The 26,518-nt window shown below is 42.9% G+C and overlaps 1 pseudogene; it reads right to left on the bottom strand.

Annotated features, from left to right (window-relative positions):
- Window positions 1-12,536: 12,536 nt before the first annotated feature.
- LOC103238100 (large ribosomal subunit protein eL8-like) lies at window positions 12,537-13,378 on the bottom strand (annotated as a pseudogene).
- Between the last annotated feature and the right edge of the window lie 13,140 nt (window positions 13,379-26,518).

The following is a 26,518-nucleotide window of genomic DNA, read 5'->3' as shown; positions in this document are numbered from 1 at the left end:
CAGCCTCCCACAGTGCTGGGATTATAGGCGTGGGCCCCCATGCCCAGCCTAGTAGGTTCCTGCTCTACGCAGGGCACTGTAATAGGCGTTAGAGTACTACCCTTGTCCTTGAGAAGTCCTGACTTGCTACACCTTCTTCCTGGTTTGGGATTCTTCCTCTATTAGCCACTGATAATTTCCCATATTATCAGTTTTTCCCCATATTAGTCACTGATAATACTCGCATTATGCTGTTAACTTTAAATAATGAGATTTTAAAATATGATTAAATATAAAATTTATTTGAGCACAAAGCTTAAGGATAGCCACCTGGAAAACACAGATTCCAAATAAATGGGGCCAATGTTACAAAGTGAAGCAGTTCAAGTTTCACTTATGTAGGCAGACACAGAGAAGTGTTAGCAGGATGACAGCATTTTCTACCCAAGAGTAGTGCACAGGTTACAGCGATTTGATTGGTTACAGATTGCTACATTCCAAGGAAAATTACTGTATTGCTACCTGACTAGAAGTAAAGATCTGAGTGGGTCTTATCTCTGGAGCCACTTGGTATTCTTACCAATAAATCTTAATTATGTACAGAAAGAAAAAAAAAAAAAAAGGCAGAAGTTCGCTATGTGCTGTGTGGCTCAGGGTGAATAGTCACATTCCATTCAAGGCTCAGAATACTCTACAGTACCAACACCTTGGCTGGGCATGGTGGCTCACGCCTGTAATCCTGACACTTTGAGAGGCTGAGGCAGATGGATCACTTGAGGCCAGGAGTTCGAGACCAACATAGCAAAACGACTAACATGGCAAAACCACGTGTCTACTAAAAATACAAAAAATTGGCCAGGCGTGATGATGCATACCTGTAATCCTAGGTACTTGGGAGGCTGAGGTGGGAGAATTACTTGAACCCAGGAGGCAGAGATGGCACCACTGCACTCCAGTCTGGGTGATACAGTGAGACCCTGTCTAAAAAAATAAAAAAAATAAAAAAAATTTTAACGTCCAACAGCTTTAAGTTCAGATTACTTAATTTCACAATGCTTTCCACTTATTTTGCAATCTGTAGTCTCCTGGGTCAGGCACAGTGGCTCACGCCTGTAATCCCAACACTTTGAGAGGCCGAGGCGGGTAGATCACTTGAGGTCAGGAGTTCGAGACCAGCTGGGCAAAATGGCAAAACCCAGCCGGGCGTCGTGACTCACGCCTATAATCCCAGCACTTTGGGAGACTGAGGCAGGTGGATCATGAGGTCAGGAGATCACGATCAGCTTGGCCAACATGGTGAAACCCCGTCTCTACTAAAAATACAAAAAAAGAAAAATTAGCCAGGCGTGGTGGCGTGGATCTGTAGCCCCAGCTACTCGGGAGGCGGAGGCAGGAGAATTGTTTGAACCCGGGAAGCAGTGGCTACAGTGAGCTGAGATCATGCCACTGCACTCCAGCCTGGGCGACAGAGCGGGACTCCATCTCAAAAAAAAAAAAAAAAAAAAAAAAAAAAAAAAAGAAAAAAGAAAAAAAGGGAAAGAAAAAAGAAAAAGAAAAAGGGTGACCCAAGACTGTGTCACTGCACTGCAGCCTGGGTGACCGCAAGACTCCATCTCAAAATAAATAAATAAATAAATAAATAAATAAATAAATAAATAAATAAAGATCTGTGTGCTCCTGGAGGGCAGAGGTTAAGTCCACTTCCCCTAGGTTCCCCCAACATTGAGGAAACTGCGTGGCTGTGGTAGCTACCCAGTGTTACGTGCTGCAGAGGAGGCACGGGTAAGGGTAACGAAAATGCCACTGATGGTTCTGGGTGGCTCAGAGCACACGCCTTCCCCACAGCCTACTTCTGGTTAGCTGGTGGTATAGAGGCCAAGGGAAAATTTTCTCTTTGCCCTCTGGAAGTTTTATTGAAAAACCAACGGAAAAAAGGCAGGTTAATAAGAGAGAAGGCATGCAAATGTATTATTAATAATATACATGGGGGACCACACAGATGACCCCACCCCCTCAGTGAGGCTAAGAAGCTTCTCTCTTTTTTTAAATTAAATTTAATTTTAAGTTCTGGGATACATGTGCAGGAATGCAGTTTTGTTACATACGTAAACGTGTGCCATGGTGGTTTGCTACACCTATCAACTCGTCGTCTGGGTACTAAGCCCCGCATCCATTAGCTATGAGGTTACGCAACGAATGGGGGCTCAGAGCGGCGCAAATAGGTTATTGTCGTAAATCACATGACAGTGGCAAGACAAGTTATGGAAGACAGAGAAGAGGGTGGCTGGCTAGCAAAGGTGACCTTGTTATGTAGATGAAACCTCATGCGATACCAGCCCTCAGAGACAAGATGGTATATGTTTCTTTTAGACCTTTAGAGATGTCAGACTCTCAGTTCATCTTTCCTAGATCTGGACAAGGGAGGGCTTCAGAGAATGCATGGATGCATGAATCAGATTTTCTCCATAGAGGCAAAGCTCCCCGCAAAAGACAGCTTCTTAGCTACTCTTCTATTTCCAGCCCTTCTGAATTGCCATCTTGAAATATGTCCAAGAAGTAGGTTTTGGAGTGAAATATTTCTGTTTCCTTCAGTATCTGTACCTTTCCTCAAGCTGGGGGTGATTCACCGATTCTTTCACTCTCTCCTTAAGTGGTAAGAAAACTTAGCTGTTGCCTCATGGTGTAGAGCTCCAACAAGCCCTCCAAAGCTGTGGGAAGAAAATGAAGATGTTTTGTCTGTGACATTATCTATCTCAGGTGAACCCTGGCTAAAGGACGGGAATTTCTGCGGGGTCCTCCAAAGGAGATGAGAGCCAGAGCCAGTGGTTCAGCTTCCAGTTTCCTGAGTGCTGGGGAGGGGTTTGCAGACACACAGGAATGGCACCTCCATCCTTTGGTGAGCCTTGGCCCCTTGGAAATTCACTGAAAATCACTGACATGAGGCAGATGGATTAATAGAAGAAAAGACAGACAAATTAATTTAACATGTATACACGGGTACAGAATAAAGAACCAACTTTCCAATGAGGTACAGAAGCTTCAAGATATTCCACCTTGAGGTTACAGAAAGAATGCAGGCTTGGATCCTGGCAAAACAGGTTATGAGAGGCGGGAGAGAGAAGAGGGATTCTACTGAGGGACAATACGTGATTACTAGGGAGAATGATTGGATGGGGGAACAGAAATTAATCTTAAAAAATTTATTTCAATAGCTTTAGAGGTACAAGTGGTTTTTGGTTACATGGATTCATTGTGTAGTGATGAAGTCTAGGCTTTCAGCATACCTGTCACCTGAATAGAGTACCTTTTACCCAACAGGTAATTTTTCATCTCTCCCCCTCCCTGAGTTGCCAATGCCCATTATACTGCTCTGTATAGCTTTGTGAAATGTATCCCCTTCTCCTTCTTGCAGGGGATGCGGTGGGGGAGTAGCTTGCTTCTTCAGTGCCCTGCTGCTCAAACCTCTAGGGGAGCAAACAGATGGGCAGGTTGTGGGGCTCTGACTCCAAGGCAGTATCTTGGGGTGAATGTTTACAGCTGAAGCCCCAGTGGATGGGTGTTGCAGGGTCATCTTTTAGTTTAGCCATGTGTAGGCAGCTTGTGTGAGTCAGCTCAATTAGACCCCTTACCTTATCTCAAGGACAGAGGGCTTTCTGTACCCTGGGGTTTCTTGCCTTGGTGTACCGGAAGAATCGGATCACACGTGGGCTTGGAGAAGGAGTGCAAAGTTTTATTGAGTGGAAGTAGCTCTCAGCAGATCGTGGAGTCAGAACGGGGATGGAGTGGGAAGCTGGTTTTCCCCTGGAGTCAGGCGGCTCAGCAGCCAGTCCCTTCTCTGACCACAGGCCAAACTCCTTGTTGTTCTGCGGGAGTCTGCTGGTGCCTGTCGGTGTGCTGTTCTGCTGCCGTGTTCCTCTCGATGTCCAGCTGCTTGTGTATTCTTCCCAACAGGGACTCAGGGTTTTTATAGGCACAGGATGGAGGTGTGGCGGGCCAGGGTGGTCTTGGGAAATGCAACATTTTGACATGAAAACAGAAATGCCTATCCTCACCTAGGTCTGTGCGCACAGGCCTGGGGGTGGAGCCCTCATCAGGGACCCCACCCTTCTTCTTCCAGCACTTCTCTGCCTCACCTCCTGTATCATTTGTGTACCCGTAGTTTAGCTTCCACTTACAAGTGAGAACATGCAGTATTTGATTTTCCATTCCTGAGTTACTTTACTTAGGATAGTGGCCTCTGGTTCCATTTAAGTTGCTGCAAAAAGCATTATTTCATTTTTTTTTAATGGCTGAGTAGTATTCCATGGTGTGTGTGTGTGCGCGCGTGTGTGTATGTGTGCGTATATATATATGTGATATATATGTGTATGTGTGTGTGTGTATATATATATAAATATCTCTCTCACATACTCTTTATCTACTCATTTGTTGATGGGCACTTAGGTTGACTCCATATCTTTGCAATTGTGAATTGTGCTGTGATAAACATGCATTCAGGTGTCTTTTTTGTATCATGACTTATTTTCTTTTGGGTAGACACCCAGTAGTGGATTGCTGGATTGAATGGTAGATCTATTTTGAATTCTTTGAGAAATCTCCAAACTGTTTTCCATAAAGATTGTAGTAACCCCAACGATGTCTAAGTGTTCCCTTTCCCCTGCATCTGCACCAACATCTATTGTTTTTTGACTTTTTAGTAATGGCCATTCTGGCTGGATTAAGGTGGTATTTCATTGTGGTTTTAATTTGCATTTCCCTGATGATTAGTGATGTTGAACATCTTTTCATATGTTTTTTGGCCATTTGTGTGTCTTCTTTTGAGAAATGTCAGTTCATGTCATTTGGCCATTTTTAATGGGATTATTTGTATTTTTCTTGCTGATTTATTTGAGTTCCTTGTAGATTCTGAGTATTAGTGCTTTGTTGCATGTATAGTTTGTAAATATTTTCTCCCATTCTGTAGATTGTCTATTTACTCTGCCGATTGTTTCTTTCACTGTGCAGAAGCTTAATTTAATTAGGTCCCACTAATTTACTTTTATTTTTGTTGCATTTGCTTTCGGGGTCTTAGTCATACATTTTTAGCCTAGGACAATGTCCAGAAGAGTTTTCCCTATTTTATCTTCTAGGATTTTTGTGGTTTCAGGTCTTAGATTTAAGTCTTTAATTCATCTCAAGTTAATTTTTATATATGGTAAGGGAGAGGGATCCAGTTTCATTGTTCTACCTGTGGTTATCCAATTTTCCCAGCACCATTTATTGAATAGTGTGTCCTTTCCCCAGTGTATGTTTTCATCTGCTTTGTTGAAGATTGGTGGCTTCCAGGTATTTGGCTCTAATTCTGGGTTCTTTATTGTGTTTCATTGGTCTGAGTGTCTACTTTTATATCAGTACCATGCTGTTTTGGTTACTATAGCCTTATGCCTCTGGCTTTGTTCTTTTTGCTTAAGATTGCTTTGGCTATTGGAAGTGCGGAGAAACAGATATTAACTTGCAAATGTTCTTTTTGGAATTTAAATGATCATTTGAGACAGTCATTGTCTTGAAAAATAGTCTTCTTTCCTGTAATGGATAATGCATTAACAAGGAGCAGAACAAGAACAATTGTTCTTGTTGGTGGGTCAGTCCTATTGAGAGGTGAAGCTGGCTGGGCTTCTGGGTGGGGGGTGGGACTTGGAGAACTTTTCTGTCTAGCTAAAAGATTGTAAATACACCAATCAGTGCTCAATGTCTAGCTAAAGGTTTGTAAACGCACCAATCAGCACTCTGAAAAATGCACCAATCAGCACTCTGTGTCTAGGTAAAGGTTTGTAAACACACCAATCAGTACTCTGTAAAAACGCACCAATCAGTGCTCTGTGTCTAGCTAAAGGTTTGTAAATGCACCAATCAGCACTCTATAAAAACGGACCAATCAGCACTCTGTAAAATGGACCAATCAGCAGGATGTGGGCAGGGCCAAATAAGGGAATAAAAGCTGGCCACCCCAACCAGCAGCAGCAAACAGCTGGGGTCACTCCTCCATGCTGTTGAAGCTTTGTTCTTTGGCTGCAGTAAATCTTGCTGCTGCTTACTCTTTGGGTCCACATTACCTTTATGAGCTGTGACACTCATCATGAAGGTCTGCAGCTTCACTCCTGAAGTCAGCAAGACCACAAACCCACCAGAAGGAAAAAACTCTAGACACATCTGAACAACTGAAGGAGCAAACTCAGGGCACTCCATCTTTAAGAACTGTAACACTCACCCTGAGGCTCCACAGCTTCATTCTTGAAGTCAGGGACACCAACAACTCACTGGAAGGAAGCAGTTCCGGACATGCGCTCTCTCTCTCTTTTTATTCCTTGTCATGTTGCCTAGGCTGGTCTTGAACTCCTGGTCTCAAGTGATTCTCTTGCCTTGTCCTCCCAAAGTGTGTAATTACAGGCATGAGCCACCCCACCAGCCAGTCCTATCTTTATGTAGATAAGGCAGAAGTCTCTTCCAGCTCTTGATTGTCTTTATGGATTTGTAGTGTAAAATACTCATGATGCCAGGGAACCGTATTTTGTGGTGAGATATTTTGATTTCTTTCACTTTCCTTCTCGCTTCCATTTGCAAGACTCAGGCCTGGCTGTTTGGAAATGAAGTCTAAGGACAACTGGAACATTCCCCTCTTTCCCAGTTTCAAGGGAAACTGCTCCCAGTTTCAGGGTGAGGTCGAAGGTCGTTAGGCTTACTACCTTGGTCCTCCCTTTCAGACTCTTAGATGGGGCCTGAGAATGTGGTTTCTAGGAGCCCTGATTTCCATTCCTTTGGCTGTTTCCTCTACTCTCATGCCTGAGTAAGCAAGAATCCTCTTTGCACCATACTTTATATAGTGTTATGCATAACAACAAAGACATTTTTATAGCATTGGAAAAAATATAAATGGTGGTTACAGCACTTCATTCAGCAGAGAGAAATAAATACCGTGTGTTTAATTTTTTTTTCAGCAAACCGTTCCCATAATCTATTTTTCTGACTGCAGAACATTAAACATTGTTAAAGAATTATAAATAGCGTATGAATCAATTTGTAACATTGCCTTCTTACTTGGGCTCTTTAATTCCTGGTAATGATTTAATATACAAACATGCCCGGTGCACCTGCCTTGGTAAAATGCAGTAATTTCCCCCTGTCGAGTGGTGTGTGATTTCTTCCTTCTGTTCCAAATGGGCTATGCTTTCTTCCCCTTTTTCTTCCGTATTACTGATCCTATACCTCTTTCCAGTAGCTCATGTTTATCCTGTGCATTAGACACGCTTCTAAGTGATTTTAGCATCCGCTTAATTTGCTGGGGTGGTGTCTGGAAATGTCATCAGGCTAGGGTGAGCAGCCACACGGAAGTGTTCTTCTTTCCATCTGAGCTGAGGTGGGGAGATCACACAGGCTTCTTCTATGAATACAACACAGAGCGTTTTGCTAGTTAAGCATAATTCAGAACTGAATTTATAATGAAGACATAATTTGTCTCTGGTGCATAAATATCAGTATGGCAGGGCTGAATCCAACACACATTTTTTTCCTTTCTTTGTGTTAAAAGGCAGAATGGGGTGGGGGGGAGTCTTTTGAAACACATAACAAAAACTCCAGGTATGCTCAGTGGGTAGGCTGAGATGAGGGTCTCAGGTTTAGTGAGCAAGTCCAGAAAGTTTCCGTTCTGATCAGGTTCTGCTCTTTAGAATTGCTGGATTTGCAAACAGTTTTAACCAGGTCAATTGAGACAAGCAGGGTTAGGGAAATGATTCATCCGTAAACAAAATATTAAAACCTAAGAAGGCTTTGAATACACGACGTGGTTAGATTTCCCTTATTATCTGACCTTGGCTTGAACCTCCCCTTAACAAGGAAGAATATTTGCCCCTCCCAAAGCAGCCCCCTTGTGCGACATGTCTGTGGTGTGCCCTCCACTAGGTCCTCGTGTTTGTAGGCACTGCCTCCTCTCTGAGCCATTGTCTCGTCTGCTCTGTTACTACTGACAGCTGCCCCGGGCACAGTGATTCTTCACCGCATTCACCTATGCTACCTGCACTGTGGCTTCAGAAGAGCCCTTCTTCCATGGATGGATCACGGGACAGTTGATACCAGGATGTCATGAACCAGAGAAAGAGAAGAAACGTTTTGCCTGAAGCTCACCACACCCAACTGTCCTTGGTCCCTGTTCCATAATCTACCGTTTCCTTCAAGAATTAACAATGGAATTATCTACTTCCTTCCAGAGGAACCCACTCCTACACACAGAGTAATGACCTTGCTCTATGTCTCCAGCAGGATAATGTCTTTGGAACATAATGGTTTGACATCCGTGTGTTCCAAGTCATTTATTCATTGATAACATCACTTAGGAGAATTGATACGCTAGTCTATGTTGGTCCATGCCAAGCTCAAGCCAGTATTTTCCACCATGTCTGCTCTGATGTGAAGAATCTTCTGGAAAGAAATGCAGGTCCTTTTTATCTCCTGCCATCTCTCCAATCCAGATTTTCCACCAACAATTTCCAGAGCAGAAGCACCAGTGTGCAGAAGGCCCTCTAGTGTCACACAGAGCTAAGAAATATTCCAGTATGCTCTCTGGAGACTATCACCCCCACCACCATCAAAAGGCAAGACATTCTTAAATGGCTTTAGCTCAGTTAAGTCTAGAAATGCTCTTATTCTTCAACTAAATTTCTCCGCAATGTAAAATATTGCATTCAGGTCAATGGTCACCCCAAAGCAGCAGGGACCATCTCGCAGTGTTTTCTTTCCAGTCCATACAATCAAAGGATTTTCTTAAAACATAATTTAGTCTGCAAAAATGGTGAATGCAGACTTTCAAACTCTTTATAGAGAAAAACTCTTTGTGACTTAGAATGGTTCTTCTTTTTGGTCAGGCGCGGTGGCTCACGCCGGTAATCCTAGCACTTTGGGAGGCCGAGGCAGGCGGATCCCAAGGTCAGGAGATCCAGACCATCCTGACTAACACGGTGAAACCGCGTCTCTACTAAAAACACAAAAAATCAGCCCGGTGTAGTGGCAGGTGCCTGTAGTCCCAGCTGCTTGGGAGGCTGAGGCAGGAGAACGGCTTGAACCCGGGAGGCGGAGCTTGCAGTGGGCCGAGATCGCACCACTGCATTCCAGCCGGGGCAACAGAGCAAGACTCCATCTCAAAAAAAAAAAAAAAAAAAAAAAAAAAAAAAAAAAAAAAAGAATGGCTCTTATTTTTTTTCAGATTCTAATCATTAAGTTCCAAAAACAAATAATAATACAACTTTGATTGATAAATCAGTATGCAATGTACTTAATAATGAGAAAAAATATTTTGACATTTTTTCCTGCTTTGGTTACTTGTAAAAGCTGAATTAAAATAAAAGTAATTAAAGCCAAGGGATTGATGGGTAGGGACGGGTTGGGAGAAAAGTCCAAATATTTATTGATCATCTGCTATCTTCATTGCTGCTCTAAATAATTTAGATAGGATATTTTATTCTATCCCTCAACCATCCTGTGAATTAGCCCTTATTACAGCTACTTGAAGATGAATGTAAAACTGAGACTCAGGGATATTAAATATCTTGTTCAAGACCATGAAACTGGTTTGCAAGTGTGGGGCTTGGCTTCAACCAGGTCTATAAGATTCCAAATCTCCTCTTCTTTCCGTAATACCATTTTAAGCTTAGGGAGTATTTTCATTAAGCTGTGAACGCCTAGTAGGATACTCTTCTCCACCTTGGCCTTTTGCAAATCTTATCGTACAAAATAAATGTGACCCTGTACCTTGGCCAATCAAGTCTTAACTAATTCATTCATTTGAGTCCTTACCATGTGCAGGACACCATCGGAATGGAAGTCATAGAACCCAGTGCCAGTGGGGAAAGCCATTTCAGCACAGCACACTTTTAATACTCTTCAAATTGGGCCATGTGCAGGGGCTCACATCTATAATCTTAGTGCTTTGGGAGGCTGAGGTGGGAGGATTGCTTGAGGTCAGGAGTTTGAGATCAGCCTGGGCAACATAGTGAGACCCTGTCTCTACAAAAATTAAAAATAAAAAAACTAGCTGGGCATTGTGGTATGTGCCTGTAGTCCTAGTTACTGGGGTGCCTGAGACAGGAGCATCCCTTGAGCCCAAAAGTTCAAGGCTACAGTGAGCTATGATATGTCACTGCACTCCAGCCTGGGTGACAGAGTGAGACTCTGTCTCAATAATAATAATAATAATAATACTCGAATCACACTTGACCCGTGGCTGCCAATCCCACCTACATTCCAATCCCCCTGAGAAAATACATTGGGTAGCAGCCTCGGGTCATTTGGGGAATTAAGAGAATTTGAGCAATCAGAAGACTCACTCCCATGTTTCTTTGCCATTTTCCACATTCTCATCATTTTCTTGTAATTGTGTAATTGACCGGATTTTTAATTGTGGGATGGTAAATTTTTAATCAGGAGAAAATAGTCATGGATAGAAGCAGGTGAAGGAAAAAATTTATGGGGCTTTCAGGAAACTTACAGGAAAATCCCCTAAAAAGTCATCATTTGTTATTCTCAATATTGACTCGTTAGAAGTGAATCTCATTACCTTTGTTTTATCTGACATATTTATGGAATATGTTTATTTATTAATGAATTTTTCTGGAGCAAATGTAACAAACACATGGGACATTCTGATAGTCACTCAGCTATATGGTTGGGTATATTTATCACTGTTCAGAAATGGAAAGTTCCAGGAAAACAACTGAAAAGCATTCAATTCCTTAAAATGCATGCATTCCATGAATCATTTATTCAAAGGATTAAGAAAAAAGATATTTGAGTTGGTCTGTGGTCAAAACAATCTCTTCCTCAGCTTTCTTCCCAGAATTGTTCAGAACAATTTTCTTCAAATGGACAGAGGTTGTAGGAATACTTCCCTTCCACCCTCTGAAAGTTCTCTGAGAAATGAACTGACAAAAGGCAAATTAATAGGAGAAAAAGTATATAAGTTTATTGATATGCACAGGAGTCTGACATAATATAAGATCTCAAAGAAATGGCCAGATGGTTGATGCTTTTATACCATCTTGAGGTTGCACAAAGAATGGGGGCCCAGAACCCAGCCCAAAACAGGTTATGGTGGTAAATCAGGTGACAATGGGCAAAACAGGTTATGGAAAGGAGAGAAGAGGATGCCTGGCTAGCAAAGGTGGTCTTGTTATGTAGGTGAAACCTCACGGGTAGCAGCCCTTGGAGAGAAAAGGTGGGAAATGTTCCTTTCAGATCTTGAGAGATGTCAGACTCTCAGTTCATCTTTCCTAGATCTGGACCAGGGAGGACCTCAGAAAGCCTGGCTGCAGGGACACAGGCTTTCTCTACAGATGCAAATTTCCCTGCAAAAGACAGCTTCTTAGCTACTCTTCTATTTCCAGCCCTTCTGAATAGCCATCTTGAAATATGTCAAGGAAATATATTTTAGGGTGAAATTGTTTGGTTTCCTTTAAGTCATGGTACAAATAGGTGGGCAACTGGCTAGGGGGTTTGCTACCCAAGTTGCTGTTGATCAGTTTGATCTGGTCAAGGGAAATGTGGAGGAATCAGGCTCTATTATTCCCTCTCTTGGATATTTGCATGCCCCATTGCTTCCATGCCTGGAAGATGCTGGTGGGCATCACTGAAGTTCTATGTGACACTAGAGGAAGTGGATGGTATCACCAAGGGAGGTGGAGTCACAAAATCAGAGACTGCCACATCAGGGAGGACCTGCAAGTCATTTCACAACCAGCTCTCTTCTTCCTTCCTCCTCTTCCTTTTTTAAAAATTCTTCCTTCTTTTTTCTTTCTTCTTCTTTTCTTTTTAGTGGAAGCCTCGTTCTGTCACCCAGGCTGAAGTGCAGTGGTGTATCATGGCTCATTGCAGCCTCAAACCCCTGAGCTCAGGTGATTCTCCTACCTGAGCCTCCCAAGTAGCTGGGAGTATAGGCTTGAGTCACCATGTCAGAGGCATTCAAACCAGAGCAACTCCATAATGAATAGGGGCTGGTTGAAATAAGGCTCATACCTACTGGGCTGCATTCCTAGGAGGTTAAGGCATTCTAAGTCACAGGATGAGGTAGGAGGTCAACATGAGATATGGGTTATAAAGACCTTGCTGATAAAATAGGTTGTGGTAAAGAAGTGGCCAGAACCCACCAAAACCAAGATGGCAATGAGAATGACCTCTGGTCGTCCTCACTGCATGTTATATGCTAATTATAATGCATTAGCATGCTAAGAGACACTCCCACCAGCACCATGGCAGTTTCCAGATGCCATGGCAACATCGGGAAGTTACCTTATATGATCTAAATGGGAGAGGAACCCTCAGTTCCAGGAATTGCTCACCTCTTTCCCAGAAAACTCATGAATAATCCACCTCTTCATACGATCAAGAAGTAACTATAAGCACAAGCAGCTGAGTGGCCCACACCACTGCTCTGCCCAATGGAGTAACTATTCTTTACCCTTTTACTTTCTTTTTTTCTTTTATAAATTTGTATTATTTTAATTATTTTTATGTACAGAAAACTCAACAGTGTACATTTAACCCAGTTTAGTGGCAAATTCTGTAGCTTTTGCCTTTTCGAGCTTCACAATGCGAGCCACAGACTTGGGACCTAGGACACTGCCGCCCCAGTGACGGCGGATCTCATTGTATCTGTCACTGTAATTGGTCCTGATAGCTTCCACCAGCTTAGCTAAAGCGTCTTTGTCTTCCGAGTTCACCTGTGTGAAGGCGGCAGTGGTGCAGGTCTTCCTGTGGACTAGACGGCCCAGTCTTGCCTTCCCCTTGATAATGCAGTGAGGGACCCCCATTTTATGACACAGGGCGGGCAAGGAGACAGCCAGCCTGATGGGATCCACGTCGTGTGCTGTTACCACTAGCTGAGCTTTCTTGTTCTCCACCAAGGTGGTGACAGTGTTAACTCCTGCTCGAAGGACAGGTGGCCTCTTAGTGGGGACGTCCCCTTTGCCAGCAGCTTTCTTCTCGGCCCGGGCCAACGGCCTCTGCTTCTTCTCTTACTTTGTCTCTGGTCTGTACTTGTGGGCCAGCTTAAGCAGCTGAGTAGCTGTTTGGTGGTCTGGGGCCTGGGGGAGCTGATTAATTGCAGGACAGCCGTTTACAGAGGATGGCTCTCTGCCACTGCAACCTGATATAGCGGGGCCATTTCACAAAGCGAGTGAGGTCTCTTTTGAGCTGGATATCCTGTCCAATGGTAAAATTCTTAGACCTTTCCTCAAACAGGGGATTCACCACTTTCTTGGCCTCCTGTTTCTTCACACCAGCAGGGGCCGGAGCTACCTTCTTCCCGTTAGCCTTCTTTCCTTTCGGCATCTTGGGCAACAGGGGGAGAGAGAGCTATCCATTTACTTTCTTAATAAAATTTCACTTTATGGACTCGCCCCAGATTATTTCTTGTGCAAGATCCAAGAACCTTCTCTTGGGGTCTGGATCAGGACACCTTTCTGGTAACAAAAATTACCTGGCAGCTCCCTTAGTCTACAGATTTGGAAACTGAGGCCCAGAAAGGGTCGCTGACTCTTCCACGGTCACTGGATAATTGCCAGAACAGATAAAACTCCACCTGGAACTTCTCATCTTTCCATCCTGAGGCATGTCTGAACTCCCATCCCCTTCAGCCTGTACCTGTTAGAGCAGCTATTACATGCTGAGCCTGAGCCTGCACATCTGAGGGCCTGCCCACTGATGCTGGATAAGAAACGCTGCTGCCCAGACGGGGGGATCAGTGACGGTTTTGTCATAAGAAATCTGAGGAAGTAGATAATCCGTGTTTAAATAAAAGACATCAATAGACAAGTATGTGCATCTTAGTTATGAAGATAGTACTCTGCAACGGGGTCTAAGTGGTGTTTCTTACCTTGTAATTGCAATCTGAGGACTTGAGTGGAGTTCTAGAATCTAGGACTGTCCCCGGGCTCTGCTTAATTTATCAGCGACACCTCAAGCCTCACAAAGAGAAGGCTGTGTTTCTGGTTGCTGTGGTCTGATTGGCAGCACGTTGTCATCTCTCTGATCTCGATTTATTTTTTAGGAGGGGGCCCACATGGGAATCTTATTAGGCTGAGATTTTTATGTGTGTGGGAGACCCTTCTCTTCTTTCCTTTTTAAATTCTGATCAATAAGCCATTCAAGGTTATCTCATTATCAAACCTGCACTGCCCTGGAAGTTAAGGAAGGTGGAAGAGGAGACATAGCAAAGTAAGGGCCTTGGTCTGAATTTGGCTGGCAGATATTTAGCTGGCCCTAATGAACGATGATTAAAGTAATTTGAGACAATGTTTAAAAACCAATGATCTCCTATGAAAACCTGGATTTGGGGTGTCTCTTTAAATAAAAATATCAGAAAATCTGGCTGTGCTGAGCCCAAATTCTCAGTGGTAAGAATAATCAGGGGCTGATTGGTCTCTGTGCATTTTAGACCAGCTACACATTCTCTCCCTCAGCCTCTTGGCACCTTATGCATTGGAGTTTGCAACCCTTTTTGAAGAGGAAATAATAAAAGCCACTAAACCACATCTCCACTAAAATTCATGTATTATATTATTCACTCACAAGTATTTATTGAACCCAACTCTATGCCAGGGTCAATTTTATTTTACTTTTAATTTTTATTTCAATAGTTTTTGGGGGTACAGGTGGTTTTTGGTTATGTGAATAAGTTCTTTGGTGCTGATTTCTAAGATTTGGGTGTACCCATCACCCAAACAGTGAACACTGTGCCCAATATATAGCCTTTTATCTTTCAGCCTCCTCCCATCTTTCCACGATTCCCCAAAGTTCATTATATCATTCTTATGCCATTGCATCTTCATAGCTTAGCTCCCACTTATAAGTGAGAACATACAATATTTGGTTTTCCATTCCTGAGTTACTTTACTTAGAATAATGGCTTCCAGCTCCATCCAAGTTGCTGCAAAATACATTATTTCCTTCCTTTTAATGGCTGAGCAGTATTTCATGGTGTATATATACTACAGTTTCCTTATCCATTTGGTTGATGGGCACTTAGATTGGTTCCATATCTTTGCAATTGTGAATTGTGCTGCAATAAACATGCATATGCATATATCTTTTCCATATAATGGCTTCTTTTTTTTTTTTTTTTTTTAAGTAGATACCCAGTAGGATTGCTGGATCTATTGGTAGTTCTACTTTTAGTTCTTCAAGGAATCTCCATACTGTTTTCTATAAAGGTTATACCAGTTTACATTCCTGCCAGTCATGTAAAAGTGTTCACCAGGATCAGTTTTAATATGAACCTGTTCATGACATTGAACACTCATTGATCAGACATTTCCTATGGTAGCACTATTCTAGGCACTGAGGGTGTAGGGGTAGACAAAGCAAAGGAGATCTCTGCTTTCATGGAACTCATATTTCTGCATGCAGCTCATCAGTGCACTTCAAGTCTCTCACCCTCTGTCTACTTGCCTCATTTCCTACCACTTCCTTCAAGGTTTCGAGGCTTTTTTGGCATCAACCACTCATAAATGGCTTGGTCCAAGCCTGCAGAGCTTGTGAATGGCAAAGCCAGGCTCAGACTTAGCCCGCCTGATTCCTGCGCTCATAGTCTGTGCTTTCACCACTGCATCTGCCAGAGATTGACAAGATACCTGAACTTCTGTCAATCGAGGCTGTAGAGAAATATTTTCAGTGGTTTGTTGACAAAATTTCCTCTTTTGACAGCAAGGCTGACTGAGTAATGGTCCTCCAGAGATGTCAACATTCTACTCCCTGGAAACTGTGAATATGTTACCTTATGTGGCAGAGGCACTTTGTAGATGGGATTCATTTTAGGGTCTTGAGTTGGGGAGACGATTCTGGATTACCTGGGTAGGCCCATATAGTCACAGGGACTCTTATAAGAGAGAGACAGGAGGTCATATGGGAAAGAAGACTGTGCCCTATTGGCTTTACAGATGAAGAAAAGCAGGCAAGAGCTGAAAGATGCAGGTGGTCACTAGGAGCTGGAAAAGGAAAGGAGAGAAATACTCTCATAGAAACTCCAAAAGGAACCCAGCCTTGCAGATCCATTTTAGACTTTTTTTTTGAGATGGGGTCTCACTCTGTTGCCCAGGCTAGAGTGCACTGGTATGATCATAGCTCACTGCAGCCTCAAACTCCTGACCTCAGATGATTCTCCCATCCCGCCCGCCTTAGCCTCTCGAGTAGTTGGGACATCAGTGTATGCCACCACATCAGGCTAATTTTTCTTTTTGTTTTAATTTTGCAGAGATGAGGTATCACCATTTTGCCCAGGCTGGTCTCCAAAGGCCTCCAGTGATCTTCCTGCTGTGGCCTCCCAAAGTACTGGGACTACATGCATGAGCCACCATGCCAGGCCTCCATTTTAGACTTCTGACCTTCAGAACCAGAAGAGAGTATATCTGTGTCGCTTAAAGTCACTAGGTTGGGGGTAATTTATTACAGCAGCAATAGGAAACTGATCAGTGTAGCAGAAAGGTTTCCTCATCTGCGTAATGTGAGCTTTGGGACAGTTTATTCACAAGGCCTTTCTGATCTGTGTTCTTGGCCCACTGGGTTGGGTCTTCAGCAGCAGATGGGATCAATCAAGGCCCACAGTACTGACTGGGCATGTTTGGAGCTTCTGAAGCTCCCGGTCCCTAGGATCATAGGCATTCACCTAGTGAACAAATGGTTTTGGTGATCAATCAAAAATACAACCAGCATTTTACTGGCAGGCTCTTAAAAGCACATGACTCATTCAGAAATACAACATTTGGTCGATGGATATGTCAGACTTTCAGGTAAATTTAATCAATGAACAACCACTCTTTTATTTTCCTCCAAACCAGGATTTCCTATTACATTTCATTCCATTAGCCTTGATATAAAGTGGCAGTTGATAGCAAGCCGTATCGACAGGCCCTCCTGGGTATAATGTAGTAGTTACCTTAAATCACTTATTCACCACATGATTCATGGTACACAGAGGAACAGGTCATCACCGAGTCTTTAAATATAAAGCTAAAATAACAGAACACTCAAAATCTTTAATGTCTGTGATTTAATCCACCTTAATTAATTAGAAGGCATGTGATGGCCTCTTTGCATCTTTCGTCATAACCAACCGAGTATTTGTTCTTACTGTGCTAAAGGGTAACAGGCAGGTGCTTCCAGCGGGTGGGGGTGGAGGACATGACAGTGCCTGATTTTGGAAATCCAGTCCCCTGTGGGCTTCACAGTGAGAATTCACTCCCACTTGGCACAGCTGTCTTCCTTTGATGCAAGGGATGCTGTGAATCATTTTAGATCAACAAACATTTCTTGATCAACTACTAAATGTAGAAAGGCTGGACATTAGGAGTATAAAGTTGAATAGGGCTAGATCTATACCCCAAAGAAAGGAATTCAGTATAGCAAAGAGATACCTGCACTCCCATGTTTACTGCAGGACTATTCACAATAGCCAAGATTTGGAAATAACCTAAGTGTCCATCAACAGACAAATGGATAAAGAAAATGTGATACATACACACAATGGAATATTATTTAGCCATAAAAAGAAGGAAATCTTGTCATTTGCAACAACACGGATGGAACTGAAGGACATTATGTTAAGTGAAATAAACCAGGCAGAGAAAGACCAGCTTCATATATTCTGACTTATTTGTGGGAGCTAAAAATTAAAGCAATTGAACTCATGGAGATGGAGAGTAGAAGGATGGTTACCAGAGGCTGGGAAGGGTGGTGGGGAACTGGGAGTGGGAGTGGGGGTGGTTAATGGATACAAAAAATAGAATGAAGAAGATTTACTACTTGATAGCACCACAGGTTGATTATAGTCAATAATCATTTAATTATACATTTTAATGTAACTGAAATAATTTAATTGTACATTTTAAAATAACCAGGCATGGTGGCTCATGCCTGTAATTCCAGTACTTTGGGAGGCTGAGGTGGGTGGACCACCTGAGGTCAAGAGTTTGAGACCAGCCTAGCCAACATGGTAAAAACCCCTGTCTTTACTAAAAAAACAAAAAATAAAAAAATTAGCCTGGTGTAGTGGTGGACAGCTGCAATCCCAGCTACTCAGGAGGCTGAGGCAGGAAAATCGCTTGAACCCAGAAGGCGGAGGTTGCAGTGAGCCAAGATCGTGCCACTGTACTCCATCATGGGTGACAGAGTGAGACTCTGTCTCAAAAATAAATAAATAAAATAAATAAATAAATAAATAAATAAATAAATAAATAAAATAAAAACTAAATGAGTGTAATTGGAATGTTTGTAATACAAAGAAATGATAAATGCTTGAGGTGATGGATACTCCATTTACCCTGATGTGATTATTACACATTCAATGCCTGCGTCAAAATATCTCATGTAACTCACAAATATACACACCTATTATGTACCCACAAATATATATTTTAAAAATTGGTAAATAGATGAACGAGACTCAGACCCTGCCCTGGAGGATCCTCAATCTCAAAAGGGAGACTAGAAGTTATGATTCTGGTAATATTTCTCAAGTTTTTGCATTATTTTCTCACTGATGAGTTATTTTGGTTTGGAAATATGGCTGATGAGAAAGCTAATAGTGACTTAGGAAGGAGGTTTCTAGGAGTTCTCTGTGAACAGCAAGGTCACAAAACAGATTTTGGGATTGGAGAAGGAAACTGACCTGAGGTTGTTTTCTGGTTGCTGGCAGGTGCTTGGGGAGAAGGATTGTAAAGTTAGCAGAACCTGGTCACTTGAGTCTAGGAGAATGGTTCCTGGTGGCCTTTACATGGTATCGTATTACTATTGGGTACCATGTAGCTCATGGGCAACACACAGTTGGAGAATCTGAGAAGGAATTAAATGAGAACAGTAGAAAATCCAACTACAAATGAAAAACTGAGGTAGGCACACTTTGAGAGTGAAATGCAAACATGTCACAAGGGAAAACAAAGCAGACCTCTGTCAGCAACGGAGCAAAGGAGATGCTTGAAATTCCCCAGGTTTTGCTTTTCTGAAGCACATGAGGATGGAGCAATCTGACCTAACCTCATTCCTATATTTAAAGAGTACATAAACTCTTTGGGCATGTCACATGAGCAATCTTCCCATGAAGTGAATGCCCAGTATTAGTGAGAACACTGAGATATGAAACAGCTCAGTCCTTCATTGACCTCCTTTCCTTGCCAGGTGATATGGTTTGGGTGTGTCCCCACCCAAATCTCATCTTGAATTGTAGCTCCCAGAATTCCCATGTGTTGTGAGAGGGACCCGGTGGGAGATCATTGAATCATGGAGGTGGTTTCCCCATACTGTTCTCATGGTAGTGAATAAGTCTCATGAGATCTGATGGCTTTATAAGGAGAAACCCCTTTCGCTTGGTAAGATGTGCCATTCATCTTCTGCCATGACTGTGAGGCCTCCTCAGCCGTGTGGAACTGTGAGTCCATTGAACCTCTTTTCTTTTATAAATTACTCAGTCTCTGGTATGTCTTTATCAGCAGCCTGAAAATGAACTACTACACCAGGGCTTGTTAGAGTCACAGACCAGTGGCCCACCTGTAACCTGCAATAGCGTTTTGTGTATAAGGCGTAGTACTTGGCGCTATGGGGTTCATGAGGTTAAGAGGCCGGCTCTGCTCTGGAGGAGTCTGCAACCCATTTGGAGTTGTGGGGGGCTGCCCATCTCTGGAAAGATAATCATACATTTTGAAACCAAAATACCCATTAAAGTTTACAAACTATCAGGCCTGTAAGAGTTGAGTTGAGGACAGAGGGATCAGGAAAGCCTCCGTGGAAGAAGTAGCCATTGGGCTGGATTTTGAAAGCACAAACCAGATAACTAGGAGATAACTTGGGCTAATAACGGCAGAATTCTGAGTGCTTTTTTCTGCATGTGCTTTGCATATTATTGTTTACTGGTACATAGCACAGTGTTGCAAAACAAGCCCAGAATCAATCTTTTACCCCTAAAACCATAAATAGTTGTGCTATGCATGTCTTTGCATATGACTTTTTTTTTTTTTTTTTAAGATACATAATCTTGAAGTAAGATAAGCCAGAATTCAAACCACAAGTCCCAACTCTGCTATTTCCTACCACTGCAGACAGGGCAGTAAATGTCCCTAAGCCTCAGATTCTCCATTTATAAAATAGGGTAATACTGATTTCAATATCTTGTTAAATTACATTTAGCCTAAAGCTGCCTCTTTACATATTTTAAGTCTGGCCTCAAGGTTTCTCTGTACATAGTGAACTGTAACCTAACTGGATGTGTAAACATTCTGTAACCTATTCGTGTTTTGGTTTTGGTCAATCAAATATAGGCAACTGTTCAAACTATGTCCAAATAAGGCAACTGTCAAGTTGTAACCAATCTGGCTGGTTCTGTACCTCACTTACATTTTCTGTACTTCACTTTCCTTTTTCTATACATAAATCTTCTTCCACCACATGGCTGCTTTGGAGCCTCTCTGAGCCCACTCTGGTTTGGAGTTGCCTGGTTCATGAATTGATTTTGCTCGATTAAACTCTTGTTAAATTAATTTGTCTAAGGTTTTTCTTTTAACAGTGTTTTTAAAAAGATTAAAATGAAAAAATATGTAAAGTGCCTAACTCAATCTGAAAATGATAGTCTGTTTACGGTAATGATTAAGTAGCTATAACAAAGACTCCCAAAGCTACAACATTTAAGAAATAGAGGGCTGGACGTGGTGGCTCACGTCTGTAATCCCAGTACTTTGGGAGGCCGAAGGAGGTGGATCACCTGAGGTCAGGAGTTTGAGACTAGCCTAGCCAACATGGTGAAACCCTGTCTCTACTAAAAATACAAAAATTAGCAGGGCATGATGGCTCATGCCTGTAATCCCAGCTACTTGGGAGGCTAAGGCAGAAGAATTGCTTGAACCCGGGAGGCAGAGGTTGCAGTGACCTGAGATCGTGCCATTGCACTCCAGCCTGGGCAAGAAGAGCGAAACTCCATCTCAAAACAAACCAACCAAAAAAAAAAAATAGAGATGTTCATATTTGTCTCATGTTAATAGCTCTTAACAATGATTTGAGTTGGTGGGGTATCTCACTTTATTAAGTTTATCAGGGACCCATGATCCTTTCATCTTGTTCTTCTGTCGTTTCCTAGGGAAGAGGTATACAAACGATGGCTCCCAGATTGTTTTTGCAAATAAAGTTTTATTGGCACCCAGCCACACTCATTTGTCAACATACTGTCTACAGTTGCTTTAACAGGTAGAGCTGAGTAGTTGCAACAAAAACCAAATGGACCACAAAGCCAAAAGTATTTACTATCTGTAACTTTTATTTTATTTTTATTTTTCATTTTTTTGAGACAGGGTCTTGCTCTGTTGTTCAGGCTGGAGTGCAGTGGCATGATCTCTGCTCACTGCAACCTCTGCCTCCCAGGTTCAAGCGATTTGCCCACCTCAGCCTCCCAGGTAGTTGGGACTATAGGTACGTGTCACCACATCTGGCTAATTGTTGCGTTTTTAGTAGAGACGGGGTTTCACCATGTTGGCCACGCTGGTCTCAAACACCCAAGCACAGGTGATCCGCCCATCTTGGCCTCCCAAAGTGCTGGGATTACAGGCGTGAGCCACCGTGCCTGGCCACTATCTGCATCTTTAGTAAAGAGTTTGCTGGCCAAGGCTTTGTTATGGGTTTGTCCATGTTTCAGTTCACTAGGAAGAAGGGCAACAATTTTCTTTCAGGGTGGAAGTTGCATACATGACATCAGCTCACCCTTCATTGGTCAGAACTTAGTCACATGGTCATACCAGCTGCACGGTAGCCAGGATATGCAGTGTGGCCTTGGGCAGTGATAAGCCCAGCTCTAATCATATCACTTTGGAAGGTGGGAAGAATTAATTCTGGTACAAACCAATAGTGTGTGTCACATTTGTCCTCAGTATGAGCTCCCTTTCCCTTTTCCAAGTGTCAGACTACCCCAGAAATCCACAGTTCTTGTTCCTTCACTGGAGTGCCCTCTAGTTTCTGCTCCTGGCTTTCTTGAGTGTCTCTGTTGTTGCTTCTTATCTTTAATGTCATCCAGTTCTCATCTAATCTTAGCAAGTCCGGTTGACCTTTTAAAAAAAACAGCCCTATGATTTATGACAGGGTTTCTCAACTCTGGTGCTTGACATGAAATTCTTTGTTTTAGGAGCTGTCTTGGGCAATGTAGAATGTTGAGTCGCTTCCCTGCCTTTGGCCCAGTGGATTCCAGTAGCATCCCCCTGTTGTGATGACCTAAAACGCCTCCAGACATTACCAAATGTCCCTGAGGGGAAAAAACTGCCTGCAGTTGAGAATCGCTGACTTACAGGTGGATGGGATCTCTACCTTTTGTCTCATCATGTTTTTAATGGTCACTAACATTTTGGTTCAAAGGGAATTTCTCCTTTATAATGATAGACCTCTTTTGGTTTTACAAAGCAATACTATTTGACTAAATTTAACTGCTTGGATATTGAGTCTATATTTCTAGATGTGAAGCTTTTAAACTCTGAGGAGCTCTAGGTAATTATTTCACCCAAATATTCCTATGAACACTAGAATCTATTCTAAAATATCAGATCTAGGCTATGGATCAGGGGAGACTTTGAGGCAGAGAGAAGAGAAGCTGTTTAATTTAGGAGGCAAAAAGTAGGGGCAGGAGGAAGAGAAGCTCACTGAGAAATAGTAAAAAAAAGGACTTACTGGAATCTTGTATTCATGGGCAAGAAAATGCCTATTCATTTTACATTGTGCTACACAATATTCCGGACCTCGAACTTTAGGATGCATTAAAATCACTTGCACCTCTTGTTCAACTGTGTTTAACCCACCTCCAGAGATTCTGGTTCAGTCGATCTGGTGGCAGGAGTTGGGGATGGGATGGGCAGAAATGTACATTTTAAACAATTATCCCAGGAAATTCTGATGCCATGGATCCAATTTTTAAAAATACTGTCTTAGACTAACTTTTCAGAAGCGTTTAAAAATGTTTCTATGTTCATTTAAGCAATAGCTGTCAATTGTGAGTGAGGAATCATGACAGCATGAGTAGTTTATTTTGTCACTCAGCCCAGGTTCTAATTCATGGCATCTATGCCAAGTAAGGAACAAAGTGGGACTTTGTTAATTGCCTGCCAATACCTTCTTTCCCAGCACAGAATTCTCCAGAAGCTGGATTGCACCATGTGCTTTAGGCTGGAGTTAATGTTTGACCTTTCATTTCCTCCTCTCTGGATTTCTGCCTATTTTATCACTTGTCCTTCCCTCCAAAATAAATGAGAGGCAGGGCCTTGCTACTGTAGTACCAGGCAAAGTCTATTGGTTACACCCTCCAGTGACCTAGGAAAGGGAGCAGGGCAGAGAGGGACCATTTTGGGTTGTAAACATAAAAATTGGAACCAAAGGCAACAAGTCTCAAGTAGTTAAAGAGGAACCTTAAAATGATGAGAAAAAGAGTTTTTGAAAGTTAAATAAGTGACTCTAATGAATTCACTTTAGCATGTGATGTATAATCTCATTCTTGCCTGTTATCATTGACCAGCGCCCACCAGTCAAGGCTCCTTTGCCCATGGTGAGGGCAGTTATTTGGGCCAAGTCTGGGCCAGTCAGACCCCTTGACACCAGAGAGGAGAGGCCTGGCCGCCTGACCCGAGGCGGAAACCAGTCCTGTTCTTCCTGTTGCATGGGCAGTTGGAATCCAGAGTACACAAGAGAAGATAAAAGTCATGCTTTGCAAGGGAACTGATCTTTAACACAGCAACCCAGGCTGATGAGGCTTACGTTTTCACAATGGAGATTTGCTTACTCCTCAGGGTTGGTACGAGCAAGAGGGCAGAAAAAGAATCTAAAATGTAGACAGGGCTGGGCTGGGCGTGGTGGCTCACACCTGTAATCCTAGCACTTTGGGAGGCTGAGTCAGGCAGATCAATTGAGTTCAGCAGTTCAAGACCAGCCTGGCCAACATAGTGAAACCCAGTCTCTACAAAAAATACAACAATTAGCCAGGCGTGGTGGCAGACGCCTGTAATCCCAACTACTTGGGAAGCTCAGGCACGAGAATTGCCTGAACCAAGGAGGTGGAGGTCACAGTGGGCCAAGATCACACCACTGTACTCCAGCCTAGGCAACAGAGTGAGACCCTGTCTCAAAAATAAACAAAATAAAATGAAATGTGAACAGGAGTTGGCTCCTGTAGAGACCAAGTCTGAAATCACATGCAGGGGAATAAGAACCTGACCTTCAACTCTTTCTCCTTGCTTTTACTCCTTTTCTCCCTTTCTCCTTCTTTTTCCTTCTTTCCTCCATCTCTTCTGTTTTTTTTCCTTTTAAAGACCAGAGACACATTTTTCATATAGACCCACCTTAAGACAAGCTCAAGGAAGTAGCATTGTTCACGCCTCTCCTTTTCTTCTTGTTCTGATATGACCCCAATCTAGCTTGGGTTCAGTGTTACCCCCTCATTTTGATACTCACACAGTGTTTCTCTATCCTCTCTCCCTTCCTTCCTTCCTTCCTTCCTTCCTTCCTTCCTTCCTTCCTTCCTTCCTCCCTCCCTCCCTCCCTCCCTCACTCTTTCCCTCCTCTCTCTTTCTGTCTTTCTTTCTCTCACCCTCTTTCTCTTCATCTCTCTCTTTCTCGATAGGATCTTGCTATGTTGCCCAGGCTGGTCTTGAACCCCTGGCCTCAAGTGATCCTCCTGCTTCAGCCTCCCAAAGCATTGGGATTACAGGCATAAGTCACCATGCCTGGCTCTTACACACTCTGATAACAGCAACTGTTACTGAGCTGAGCACATAGTAGGAGCCTTATAAAAGCAGAGTCAGTCAAATGCATACAGGCTGTCTCAAGTTGAAGTAGCTGTTGTCCGGGAGGATTACGCAATGCTAAATTTCTTTTGTCCTATGCATACTTTCTCTCTTGCTCCCACTTGCTTTGATCAACCACCCATCCTCAGAGATGTCTGTCCACCTGACCTTCCTGGCTCTGGCATTTTTACAAGGTTGTTGTATTCTGATGGTGATCATGGCCCTGGTTCTAACTCTGCCTCATCCTCCCCATAATGAACCAACTTTTCCCTCCCACCCTGCCCTGATAGCCTCTGGATTTGCATTGATTTGCTCATCTCTGGGCTGAGAGCTGATTTGGTCTTCCCTGGCTATAGGGCTGAAGTAGGGCTGGTTGATACAGAGGTGCTCAGTCTGTCCTTAAGACCAGTGACGGTGTTAGTTTCCTAGGACTGCCATAACAAAGTACCACAAACTGAGCAGCTTCAACAACGGGCACTCATTGTCTGAAAGTTCTGGAGGCTCCAAGTCCAAGATCAAGGTGTTGCAGGATTGTGGGCTGTGAGGAAGAATCTATTCCTTGCTAATTTCTTGGCTTCTGGCACTTTGCTGGCAATCTTTGGGATTCCTTGTCTCATAGAAGCATCACCCCAGTCTCTGCCCTCATATTCACATGGCCTTCTCCCTGGGTGCATGTCTGTGTCCAAATTTCCCCTTTTGATAAGGACACCAATCATATGGGATTAGGGGCACATCCTACTCATGTGTGATTTTATCTTAACTAATTACATCTGCAATAACCTTATTTCCAGATAAGGTCACATTCCAAGGTACTGGGGGTTAAGACCTCCACATCTTCTTGGGGGACCCTTAAGAGATGGTGACTTTTCTGTCGCCATCCTTCACATCTGTCACTTGCATCTGTTAAGCTCTTTCCTGGGGCTGAGACTAGAGTGAAACAAATGAGAACTCACGGGGAACAATAAATTTAAGGGGACATAAAGTAGCTCAGCAGTCAAGATAAATTATATTTTAAATGAAGTGGGTTTAAAAAAATATATTGTGCCTTTATTTGGTCAGTTTTTTAGTGTTTTTAATTTTTTTTATTTTTATTTTTGAAGCAGAGCCTCACTTTGTTGCTTAGGCTGGAGTGGAGTGGTACAATCATGGCTTACTGCAGCCTTCATGTACCGGACTCAAGGGATGCTCCAGAGCCTCAGTGTCCAGAGTAGCTGGGACTACAGGCATACATATGCCTGGCTAATTTATATATATTTTTTGTATAGATGGGGTCTCTCTGTGTTGCAGGCCTCGATCAATTCACCCACCTTGGCTTCACAAAGTGTTGGGATGACAGGCATTAGCCCTTGCACCCAGCTGTGAAATGTTTTTAAATGTAAAAGTCAATGGAAAAAAATCCACGATGAACAAAATATTAACATCATAAAGAAAGGCAGGAGCTGCTCCCACGTTTGCACGGTGGAGCCTCTCTCATCTCATCCTGTGTTTGCCTGCCCCAACATCGGGTTAATGGGGACTGAGCAAGCCAAGGCCCACCCCGCTCCCTGTAGCTGGGGCCCTTGCCTCTTGTTACCCTTGACTATAGTTTCCTTAACTTTAGAACACAACCAAAGATGCTTTGTTGGATTTTGGAATTCAGAAGCCTTGTTTAACACTACATTTGAACGGTATTAATTTCCTACTTCAGTGATTCTCTGCCAAGTCCTTTATACTCCTCTCAAGCTCTGTGT

The sequence above is a fragment of the Chlorocebus sabaeus genome, chromosome 9 (genome assembly GCF_047675955.1).
Source record: "Chlorocebus sabaeus isolate Y175 chromosome 9, mChlSab1.0.hap1, whole genome shotgun sequence".
NCBI classification, from domain to species: Eukaryota; Metazoa; Chordata; class Mammalia; order Primates; family Cercopithecidae; genus Chlorocebus; species Chlorocebus sabaeus.
Note: the sequence above shows the minus strand (reverse complement) of the source record. Positions and strands in the feature narration are given on the sequence as shown.